The sequence below is a fragment of the Rhipicephalus sanguineus genome, chromosome 4, assembly GCF_013339695.2.
Source record: "Rhipicephalus sanguineus isolate Rsan-2018 chromosome 4, BIME_Rsan_1.4, whole genome shotgun sequence".
NCBI classification, from domain to species: domain Eukaryota; kingdom Metazoa; phylum Arthropoda; class Arachnida; order Ixodida; family Ixodidae; genus Rhipicephalus; species Rhipicephalus sanguineus.
In genome coordinates, this window is record NC_051179.1 from 163,644,699 (window position 1) to 163,655,970 (window position 11,272).

Here is an 11,272-nt window from a genome sequence, read left to right on the forward strand (position 1 = left end):
GGCGGAGAAGAACTTTACTGAGACCCCGAGGAAATGGATCATGCGCTTATGGGCTTCCTTGGCAACCAATACAAGTGCACTTGCGAGGAACCCACTACGCTCTAAATCATTGTAATTTTACAGAGACCCCGAGCAAATGGATCATGCGCTTATGGGCTTCCTTGGCAACCAATACAAGTGTACTTGCGAGGAACCCACTACGCTATAAATCATTGTAATTTTTGAGAAGTAGGGCAGCAGGCACTGTGCCATTTTCGTCATTCTACGGAGAGCCGTGGTACCTGCTAAACGCAAGGAAGGCATTATGCGCACTTTGCTGATGCTGTGCCTGATGACGACGAAGAATTATGGCAGAGCCCTTTGTAATGGGTTGGAAGCATTCAGCAACCTACTCGTTGCACAATTCGCATTGTGTGACGCCTGGTTACAGAATTCGCGTTGTCGACGCTTGGTGCCTATTTTACTCTTCTACCACGCTATATTGCATATGCTAATGTGGTTCGGTCCCGACATGAAGCCTGTATAGGACCTTTTTGCAAAGCGGTTTCAAGCACCGGCATGGCTCAGAGGTTGAATACTGGGCTCCCACGCAGAGGGGCCCAGGTTCGAATCTCGTTCCATCCTGGAATTTTTTTCTTATTTCGTTTTTTTTTCTTATTTCGAGCAGTACTGGTTACGGACACCGGCGGCGGCGGCGGCGGACAACTACGGCGCCAAAAACGGCCGGTGAAATGATCTCATAACAGCTTTCGCTGTAAAAATGATGGCTGATCCCTCCATCATAGGAATCGGCATAACACGAAAGTGAAACGTGTCGTCACAGAAGTAGTTTATTGTTTATAGTGCATTGGTATACGAGAGCTTCTGCAATGTCTACTGTTGTTTGGCACATATAGCACCGCCTGATGTGGACGCATCTCACTCACGTTGACGCCTAGTGGCACATCTCCGTACCGACGACTAAAGGCCGTGATCATGATTTAACCCTTTCGGTAGCTGAAGTTCTTAACATATACGTGGACACCGCATATGGTGAATCCCGCGCAAAGATGGCATCAACAAGCACATAATAAACACTGATACTCGATATGCACTCCTTCAAAGCGTCGTGAAATGCGAAGAGAAACGCTATGCGCGTCGTGTCTTCTATCTAGCCTGGCCGTGACTTCTCACATGGCGAGCGGGGAACGCGTTGCGACAGCCAGGCGAGCATTGGAGAGCTATTGTTCGATATGGATGGATACTGTGAGCGAGGCTTGGGTTAAAGCTGCCACCTCACGTTGTGTTAAAGCGTTGACGAAATTAAACTTGCACCGGAAACGCGCCGAATGGGACGGTCGTAACAACGGCGCGTTTTCTTTTTTTTTTTTTCAAGCCTGGTGGCACAGGTGTCCCCGCCCCGTTATAAAGGGGACGTTGATAGCATCCATCCATCAATCCAAAAGCACTGTGAGAGGAAAGTGTGAAATATAAAACGCGCGTCGATGTAGCCTCCACAACGTGTTGGCAATAGCTCAGTAGGCTAAACGCCCGCCACCGCCAGCCATTGCCGCGGACCGAGATGTCATGGGTTCGTTTTTCTTACAGTTTTTCTTACAGTTTTTTAGGGGCGAAGCTCCTTATGCCGTTCATCTGTCCATCCTCCGTTTGTAGCGTTGTAGTAGCCACCTCTATAGGGTGCCTTGATGCGCGTTTTGTTGCGCGTTTTGTCCGGGGTGAGGACATCTGCGGCGTCTACTGCGGCGCGGCTGCCATATTTTAGCCCACGGCTTCTTACCGGCGTCTCACCGCTCTACGGCAGCTGCGCTGAGAGGCACGAGACGCGGGGCAAAAAATGGCGTCGTGGCGGCATCAGCCCCTTCAAAGAATGGCAACACCCTAAGGGGGGCGCACGCATAGAGGCACACTACACCTCTAACTCGTGAGAAGCGCGCGTTCTGGTAGGCAGTAGAAGAAGAAGACGACGTTGACGAGTGACACTCTCGTGCATGTTCGCCTGTGTGGCGCTCTTTCTTCTTTACTACGCCTCGCGTTTTCAACGACACGCGAAGACAACCATTTAGAAGTAACGCGCCATGAGGCTCCCTCTTGGCACGCTTTCTCTTTAGCTCGGAGTCGTCAGATGGAAGACAAGGCCGCGGAACGGAGGGCACGGAAGGCGGCGGCAGCGCGCGCTCGCAGACAGAATCCTGAGGTGAGAGCCCGCGAGGCCGGAGCTGCACGTCGACGCCGCGAACCAGATTCCGCCGTTCGAGCCCGCGAAGCCGAAGCTGCTCGAAAAGCTGCACGGCTGCGGCGAGAAGACCCCGCCGTTCGAGCCCGCGAGGCCGAAGCTGCACGGCTACGGCGCGAATCGGATCTTCAAAATGTGAAGGACCGTGAAGCGGCGAGAAAGCGCGGGTACCGGCAGGCAAAGCCCGAGGCTATGCGAGCACGTGAAGTGGCTGCAAAACGCATCAGGCGGGCTCTGCCCGAAGGCGCCGACGCGCGCTTCCAGCAGGACTTCCTGGATAACAGTTTCGGCCATAGTTGCGGTGTGTGCAACATATTGTGGTTCTCAAACAATCTAGTCACAATATCTTCCATCAAGAAGGACCACGCTCGCGCCAATGCCATCGCCGTGCTGCAGCGCGAGTTCGCTTCGCCCCACTCATCATCATTCACCAGGTGGATATACTGTGATTTTTTTTTCTTTGCCATCTGATGGCGTTCATTTCGCTGACGTACTTCGGTGACGGAAATACGTCATGAAAATCTTGGTGGCCCACGGCATTAAGCATTTTCGTGTTAAAAATTAGGCAGCCCCCACGCACCATGGGAATCGATGTTATGCGAAGCATATGGCAGGAACGTGACTGCGGTGTAATATTGCTTCGGTCGCCCGAGGTCTCACTTACCGGTCGACCCCCGGAACCTCACCAGTTACCGAACTTCGAAAAAGAAGTGAGGATATGCTCGCATATCATGAAATCGTAACACAGTACAGGCTGAATCGGCAAGTATACCCAGGTGCGGATAGATCGCTCAATAAGAAAGACGAGGTTATGTGGCGAAAGTTGCAGACGGGGGTTTTTCCAAACCCCGTACTTTACAGCAAGTGGCACCCAGAAGTTTTCCGGTCCCAGTGCAAATTTTGTGATGAGGCAGCGAATTTGGTCCACATGGTGTGGACATGTCCGAGTCAGAACGATGGTTCCCACACACTAGAATCCTGGGAGGCCCTGCTCCGCAACCCAGACCCCAACGTCCAGCGGGACCTCATCAGTCAAGCCCTTGCTGCTGCCGTGTCTCAAGGGATTCCGGCGACGGCTAGGGGCGACGGGCAATGCCTCACGTAATTGACTGATTTTAAAAATAAAGTTTTTTCTCTCTCTCTTACCGTAATCGAAGACTACCTCGGCGTATGTGGCCCCTTGTGACATGTATAGTTATGGCGTTTGCTTGCGCTAGGGGAAACTGTCCTCTTACACGAGGTGTTTTCTCTAGCCTGCATCGTGCATGCGGTTGTTCGCAACCCCACGGACACGTATTTCAATTGTATTGAGGGGTGTGCTTTAGTGATCTGTTTCGTCAATACCTACCGTGGACGTCGGAAATGCAAGCCACAGTCGCACGAGGTTGCCGTGCTCGTCACGCTCAATGTACCGCATTCATCTTGGCGACCTTGGCCAGGACATCCCTGTGTACCCGCTCATTCTTGTAGCCAGTTATGTTATCGCATGCGGTATGACATTAAAACGTCGACCGCAGCGTCGAGGCAATGTGCGTTATAGCGGTCGACGTCCGCATTGCTGTAGTATAGCCGTATGCCGTCAGGCAACTTAGCGGCGGCTTCTTCGCGTGTCACAAAGCAGCTCTCGATTAATTTGACGTCATCTTCAGTCAGCATGAGGCCACCACCCATCCTCCTAAGAAATGAGGAGAACACCGCGTCGTTCCGGTGGCCCATGTGGACGAGTGGATGGTAGTCGAGCGTCTTCCAGGGGTGTTCTGCCTTCAGCTTTCTCACTTGCCTTGCGCTTCAATGTGTATGTTCGCTGTTAACGTGTTGATTAAGACTGTGAATCACCTGTGGCGCATACCCGCATAACATGATCAGTGGTATGCGGGTATGTGCCACGCGTGACTGTGGGAACGGGTTTCATGAAGTATGCGACAGGCATTTTGCGTTATTTATGTCATGACCAGTGAATCGTGTTCGTCATACACGGATCCCCTGCTATGCTGATTCCGGTGTACTGCAAGTTATGGGGGCGGCCAGGAGAGCGCCTAGACGTAGGCGGATAGATAGATAGATAGATAGATAGATAGATAGATAGATAGATAGATAGATAGATAGATAGATAGATAGATAGATAGATAGATAGATAGATAGATAGATAGATAGATAGATAGATAGATAGATAGATAGATAGATAGATAGATAGATAGATAGATAGATAGATAGATAGATAGATAGATACGCTCGAAGTCGCAGAAGTTCGCTAAGAAATGCTTCGCATTACAAAATCCGGCAGATCCCACGCACTGTGGAATCGATGTAATGCGAAGCAGCCAGCAAAGAGCTGCATACATCGCCTTGTTTGTCTTTGAGCCAAATGAAATTATTCATTCCATGGCATCTAGTCCACCATATATCATATGTTTGCCATGCAAGCATGCATGCACAATCTAGTACACACCATGCCAACGAAACGCATATTCTGGTATATACAATGCATGACCTGTCGTTTATGTTCATCACGCACTCGTGTCCTGCCATACCAATTTTGGTATATATCCAGTTAACAATACGGCAGGAAGCGCACCACGACAGTGACATGTAAATCATACGGTACATGGCCTGCATAACATGATTGGCATGTTAAGACCTCTCATTTATGTTCGTCATACAGTCACATAGCGCAATACCAATTTTGGTGTATATCAAACGAGCAAAATGGCCACGAGTGCACCATGAGTGTAGCATGTAAATCATGCCATCCATGACATGCATATCATGGTTTTTCATGTTACCACCTATCACTAATGTTCATCATACAGCACATCGCGCAATACCAGTTTTGGTGTATATCAAGCTAGCGAAACGGCCACGAGTGCGCTATGAGCATGGCATGTAAATCATGTCGTACATGTCATGATTTTCATGTTACCACCTTTCATTTCCGTTCGTCATACAGTCGCGTCACGCAATATCAATTTTGGTGTATATCGAGCTAGCGAAACAGCCGCGAAAGCACCATGAGCGCAGCATGTAAATCATGACATACATGAGATCATGTCACGGTCTTCATGTTACCGCCTGTTATTCATGCTCGTCATACAGTCGCGTCACGCAATACCAATTTTGGTATATATCAAGCTAGGAAAACGGCTGCGAATGTATCATGAGTGTGGCTTGTAAATCATGTCGTACATAACCTGCATGTCATGATTCCCATGTTACCACTTCTCATTTACGTTCGTCATGCTGTCGCGTCGCGCAATACAAATTTTGGTGTATATCAAGCAAGCGAAACGGCCACGAGTGCGTCATGAGCATGGTATGTAAATCATGTCGTGCATGCCATGCATGTCATGATTTTCATGTTACAGGGGCGTAGCCAGAAATTTTTTCGGGGGGGGGGTTCAACCATACTTTATGTCTGGTCGTGCGTGCGTTTGTATGTGCGCGTGTATATATACGCAAGCAAAACTGAAAAATTTCGGGAGGGGGGGTTTGAACCCCCCAACCCCCCCCCCCCTGGCTACGCCCCTGTCATGTTACCACGTCTCATTTACGTTCCTCATACAGTCGCTTCGCGTAATACCAGTTTTGGCGTACCTCAAGATAGCGAAGCGGTCGCGAATGCATCATGAGCGTGGCATGTAAATCATGGCGTATATGGCATCCATGTCATGGTTTTCATCTTACCAACTGTTATTCATGTTCTTCATACAGTCACATCGCGCAATACCAATTTTGGTGTATATCAATCTACTGAAACGGCCGCTAGCGCACCATGAGCGTGGCATGTATATCAGGTAGTACATGACTTGCATGTCACGATTTTCATGTTAACACGTCTCACTTGCGTTCGTCATACGGTCGTGTCGCGCAATACCAATTTTGGTGTACATTATGCAAGCGAAACGGCCGCGAATGCACCATGAGCGTGGCATGTAAATCACAACATACATGCATGGATGTCATGGTTTTCATGCTACCACCTGTTATTCATGTTCTTCGTACAGTCACATCGCACAGTACAAATTTTGGTGTATATCAATCTAGCGAATAGACCGCGAGTGCGCCATGAGCGTGGCATGTAAATCATGTCGTACATGACATGCACATCAAGATTTTCATGTTACCATGTGTCAGTTATGCTCGTCATACAGAAATGTCTCGTCATACCAGTTTTCGTATCCCTTCATTTAAACGGCCGCGAGCGCCCCGAGACCATGTCATGTAAATCATGCTGCACATGACATGCGCGTCATGATTTGCATGTTAGGACCTGTCATTATGTTCGTCATGAACTCTTGTCACGCCGTACCAATTTTGGTATATATGAAATTAACGGAGCGGCCGCAAGAACCCAAAGGAAGTGGAATGTAAATCGTGCTGTTCATGACATGCGTGTCATGAATTTCATGATATGACTTGTCATTTATATTCGTAATTAGGCCATGTTGTGACACACCAATTTTGGTATACATCCGAATAACGAAACGGCCAGGAGAGCACAAAGTCGTATGTGGATAGATAGATAGATAGATAGATAGATAGATAGATAGATAGATAGATAGATAGATAGATAGATAGATAGATAGATAGATAGATAGATAGATAGATAGATAGATAGATAGATAGATAGATAGATAGATAGATAGATAGATAGATACGCTCGAAGTCGCAGAAGTTCGCTAAGAAATGCTTCGCATTTAATATTTTTGTCCTTATTAGTCTTACTGAAGGCTTCTTCAGCGGCTCAGGCGCGTCACTGGATTGGATTGGAACAAACTTTATTTGTGCCTGCAGTTGGGCGTTCGCGCGCCCCGACGAGGGCCTACGTCGTTTTCGGGATTGCCGTTACTGGGCGCGGGTCTCCGCTCGCCGTTGCCGGCTCACGGGGTCCCTGCCTTACGAGCGCCCCGAGGACCTGCTGGACGGCCCAGAGCTGTTGATCCTGGTCGTAGCTATTCGCGGCTTCCTCGAGCCGCGACGGGATCGTTCTTGATCTCGCTTCCTCTGGGTGTTTGATGCAGTCCCACAAGATGTGCGTGTGATCTGCCGTCTCCCTCCGGCAGACCTTGCACTTGTCGGTCGGTTATGGCTCGGGGTACATGCGATGCATCAGTGCCGGACTCGGTAGCGATCCGGTGTGGAGCTGTCTCAATAGTACCGCCTCCGCTCGACTCAACCGCGGGTGCGGGAGTGGGAAAGTCCTGCGAGCCATGCGGTATGCTTTCGTGATGGCGTTATAGTCCGTCATGCTGTCCTAGGGAGTTTTAGCTTGTAACGTATACTTCTTTACGTTACCGTTACCGGATTACGTTTACCGTTTTACCGGAACTCGAGTTTTAGTACAGTTTTTTAGCTGCCCAAACGTGAACATTTACGCACGTACGTAAACCTTTACGTTTGCGCAAACCACTAAGTGGTGATGGTAACAGCATTTAAACTACATTTAATTTAGATAATATTGAATTACGCTGCGGCAAAATCATACGACAGGTTTTTAGCGTGTGCAGTATACCGGTATAAGCGAAGGTGTGTAGCAATACCAGGTTACCGGGCGATGGTGTCGACATCTTGTGACGTTTCGCGCAACCACAATCATGCACACGTTTGTTTTTGCTTAGTGTTCTCGAGGGGAAAAAATTATTAAAAAAGGCAACTCATTCGTAATAATGCCGCTACAAGGCATTTACATTGGGAGTAGAATGCCCGATGTTTCTACAATAACAATTTTGTGCTCGCCTGGTACACCTTGGCCCCGCTAGATGGCGCCACCTATCCAGCCTGTCGGCGTCTTTAGGCCTCTTACGTTTGCGGATTCGGTATTCTAGGTCGCTCTAGGCTCGGTAACCCGGTTGAAATAAGGTGATCGTAAGTGGCGCTCGCACTTCGGCTTATTTTGACTCGGCGGCTAGAGTCTCCGCAAAGCGAATATCGCGAGTAGCCACGAACGAAGGTGGATTTGCGAGATAGGGCCGTAAACGTAAAGCCTATCCGGCGAGTAGTTTACGTTCCGTAAAGGTTCGCGCATGCGCAGATTCCATCCGGTATCCGGTAACACGGTAACGTAAAGAAGTATGCGTTACAAGCTAAAACTCCCTCTTGGCTCCGAACCACGTCGGACGGTCTGTCGCCGGGGCGCGGTTAGTTAGCGCTCGCGCCGCTGCGCGTGCCGTCTCGTTGTGGTTGGCATAGCGTTCCGACGCGTCACCCGCGTGCGCCGGGACCCGCTTAATTCTCACTTTTGTGTCTTGCAGTTTGGCCGCACGCAATACTCTTTCGGTTTCTCTACATACTTGGCCGTTGGCGAAGTTTCGCACCGCCTGTCTCGAGTCACTTAGAACAGTGTGGCAGTCTGGGTCGGTGATGGCCAGGGCGATGGCCACCTCCTCCGCTTGCTCCGTTCCAATGCTTTTCACGCTCGCTGCCGTCCTTGTTGCGCCGGTCGACGCCCCGATGGCGACCGCTGCGATAGCGTTCTGTTGGTATTCGGCCGCGTCCACATACCGCGCGTGCTCGTCGTTGGCGTGCAGGTCGATGAGAGCCTTGGCCCTCGCCGCTCTTCTTCCCTTGTTGTAGTCGGCATTCATGTTCTTGGGTATGGGGTCGGTTCTGGTCTGGCGTCGGACCTCTTTGGGGACGGGGAGCTTCGTCACCGCTTCGTTCGAGTGTCCTATTCCCAGGTCATCCAGTATTTTCCTCCCGGCTTTGGTCGTGGACAGCCGCTCCAGTTGAGCGCTCCGTTGTGCTTCGGCTATTTCTTCAGGCGTGTTGTGTATCCCGAGTTGTAAGAGGCGGGTCGTGCTCGTGGACTCAAACATGCCCAACGCCGTTTTGTACGCTCTCCTGATGATGGCATTGATTTTGTTGCGTTCGTGTTGCAGCCATCTGTGGTAGGCTGCAAGGTAAGTGACGTGGCTGATGATAAAGGATTGTACGAGCCTGATTAGGCTATGTCTCTCCTGCCTGCTTTCCGGGACGTGACTCGTTTGAGGAGTCGCGTCGCGTTCGCCGCCTTCGCCGTAAGACGGGCGATGATGTCGCCGTTTCTTCCGTGCTTCTCGATGACCATGCCTAGGATCCTGATTTTACCGACCTCGGGGATAACGTTGCCGGATTTGGTTATGATTCGGATTTTTTCGTATTCACGTTTTTTGGTCTTGCCTCTGACGTTGTTGGTAGGTGGGAGTATTAGGAACTCCGATTTGCTCGGCGAACATATCAGTCCGGTGCCCTCCAACCCGTCTTCTATCGCGTCGACGGCGGTTTGCAGCGCGCACTCAATGTGGGCGTCGCTGCCACCGGTCACCCACAGCGTGATATCGTCCGCGTAGATGGTGTGCCTGACGTGTTCGACATCCGCGAGCTTCTCTGCCACTCCGATTATTACCAGGTTGAACAGCATCGGCGAGATGACCGACCCCTGCGGTGTGCCAGTGCTCCCCAGCTTCTTCTCTTGCGTCTGTAGGTGGCCTGCTCGCAGCTTGGCGGTTGTGTCCGTGAGGAAGTCCTTAATGTAGTTGTAAGATCTTTCACCCGTGTTGAGATTTGAGACTTGGGACAGGATCGCCGAGTGTTTCACCTTGTCGAAGGCACTCTGCAGGTCGAGCCCCAGAATAGCCTTGTTGTCGCGGACGCTGCCATCGCCTTCGATGATTTGGTATTTGAGCTGCAGCATCGCGTCCTGCGTGCTCAGGTGCTGTCTGAAGCCGATTACCGTGGCCGGGTACAGCCCTTCTCGTTCCAGGTAATATTGCCACCTGTTGAGCCGGACGTGCTTCAGCACCTTGCCCACGCAGGACGTGAGCGAGATGGGCCGAAGGTTGTCTGTGTCCGGTGGCTTCCCCGGCTTGGGAATCAGAATGGTCATGGCTGTCTTCCACTGCTTCGGCATCTCGCCCGCTTTCCAGCACTTGTTAAAGTACTTTGCTAGGTTCTCAATGGATTCGTCGCCGAGGTTCTTCAGCGCCTTGTTCGTGACGAGGTCCGGCCCGGCCGCCGACCGGCCGGTGAGGCCGTGCAGGGCCGCGCGGATTTTCTCGACGTCGATATCACGATTGAGGTTCGCGGTGGGTTGGCCGCCGTACGGCGCGTGTTGTTCGGTGGGTGTAGTTGGCAGGTATTTGTTGTTGATGCGCCTGATGACTTCATCGGCGCCGTGTACTGAGACCGCCCGATGTATGAGCTTGGCGAGTCTGTCCCTTTGGTGTGACTTGGTCTTGGTTTCGTCGAGCAGATGCCGCAGCAGGTTCCACGTCTTCCCACTGTGCATCTGCCCGTCTGCTGCGTTGCAGATCTAATTATCTACAATAAGGCACATTCACAGTAAACCTAGCGTCACTTATGCATATGCGTACAGAGTGTCCTTGGAGCAACGCGGCCGTTGAGTCGCTGCATTTACTTGATATACGTAAAACTGAAACACTCTAACATCGACCGCAGGACAAAGAGCCAACCGCTTCCAAGTGATATTCCGTTATAACTGTCTGGTATGAAGCAGTGCAATTACATGTGTGTGCCGACATGCTCTAGTATGGTCGCGTTGACTCAGCCTGTGGCGCGCTTCACTTTGCCGCTTCCTTTGCCATCGTGTCTACTGTCCTTCTAAATTGACATGATCCAAAACGTCACTTGTTCCGCATTAGGTCAATTAGAGCATATCTCTATTAACAAACATCGTGCTCTCTGGTGTATTGTGTCACGATTTTTAATGGGACAGACGATGGCTTCCAAGAAAACTGCGCAAACATAGTCCAGGATGGCACAAAACAAACTGGTAGACCAGACATTCGGGCGAGCTAGTTGGGATTCATCTCGAAAACAACAGACACTCTCCTGTTGTATCTTCCTTCGTCCTCATGTTGCGTCGTTGTTGTCAAGGTGAAAGTGGTACACGTACTTTTAAAATGCTGCTGAAATATATCTTGTATGAGCAGACTTCTTGAGTAGCTTCCCTGCCGATAATACCTGTCGATTAGATGAAGGTGGTCCTTAGTGTTGTTATAAATAACGACGGTTTCGAGTAGGTTGCTCCATAAGAAAATTATT

At 50.4% G+C, this 11,272-nt stretch overlaps 1 pseudogene; it reads right to left on the reverse strand.

Moving 5' to 3' along the window:
• Positions 1–7,052: 7,052 nt before the first annotated feature.
• On the reverse strand, positions 7,053–9,902 carry LOC119389104 (uncharacterized; annotated as a pseudogene).
• Between the last annotated feature and the right edge of the window lie 1,370 nt (positions 9,903–11,272).